This window comes from Nannospalax galili, unplaced genomic scaffold (assembly GCF_000622305.1).
Source record: "Nannospalax galili isolate Female #2095 unplaced genomic scaffold, S.galili_v1.0 scaffold1750, whole genome shotgun sequence".
Classification (NCBI taxonomy): Eukaryota; Metazoa; Chordata; class Mammalia; order Rodentia; family Spalacidae; genus Nannospalax; species Nannospalax galili.
This window is the reverse complement of record NW_008329031.1, coordinates 382,876-384,197: the sequence shown is the minus strand read 5'-3', so window position 1 is coordinate 384,197 and position 1,322 is coordinate 382,876.

The window sequence follows — 1,322 nt, the reverse complement described above, 5'->3', positions numbered from 1 at the left end:
AGATCTCTACAGTGACAATTTTAAATTGTTAAAGAAAGAGATTGAGGAAGACACCAGGAGATGGAAGGACCTCCCATGTTCATGGATTAGAAGAATTAATATTGTTAAAATGACCATCCTACCAAAAGCAATATATAGATTCAATGTAACCCCAATAAAAAATACCATGACATACTTCACAGAATTAGAAAAAAAAACATTAATTCATATGGGTGCACAAAATACCCCGGATAGCCAAAGCAACCCTGATCACAAAGCTCAGTGCTGGGGGGATTACTATACCAGATCTCAAAGTATATTATAGTGTCATAGTCATAAAATCAGCAAAGTATTGGTGCAAAAACAGATACATAGGTCAATGGAACATCATTGAAGATCCAAACCTGAGTACATGCAATTCACCTGATATTTGACAAAGGTGCCAAGAACACACAATGGAGGAAAGACAGCACCTTCAACAAATAGTGCTGGCAAAACTGGATCTCCACCTGTAGAAGAATGAAACTAGATCCTTACCTTTCACATTAAACAAAAGTCAACTCCAAATGGATCAAAGACCTCAATATGAAACTGGAAACCCTGAAACTATTAGAAGAAAATATTGGCAGTAACTTACAAGACATAGGTGTAGGAAAGGATTTTCTAAATCAGACAGAAGTTGCTCAGGAATTATGGTCAACAATCAACAAGTGGGACCTGATTAAACTAAAAAGCTTCTGTACAGCAAAAGAAACAATCAAAAAGTGAAGAGAAGACCCATAGAATGGGAAAAATTCTTCACCAGTGACACATCTGACAGGTTTAACATCCAGAATATATAAAGAACTCGAAAAACAAAGAAGCAAGAAAGAAAATGACCCAATTAAAAGATAGGCTAAAGATATAAACAGAAAGTTCTCATAGGAAGAAATAAAGATGGCTAAGAAACATCTCAAAAAGTGTTCAACATCATTAGTAATTAGGTAAATGCAAATTAAAACCACCTAAGGCATCACCTTACCCCAATCAGACTGGCTAGGATCAAGAGGAAAAAAATGATACCAAATGCTGGCGAGGATGTGGAGAAAGGGGAATGCTCATTCATTGCTGATGGGATTGCAAACTCATGCAGCCCCTATGGAAAACAGTGTAGAGGACTCTTAGAAAACTAAAAATGAATCTACCATATGACCCAGTTATACCACTCCTTGGCATATACCCAAAGGACTCATCCTATTGTAGAGACCCTTGTATAAACGTGTTTGTTGTTGCTCTTTTCACAATAGCTGAGAGATGGAAGCAACCTAAGTGCCCCTCAACTGACAAGTGGTTAACAAAAAAGT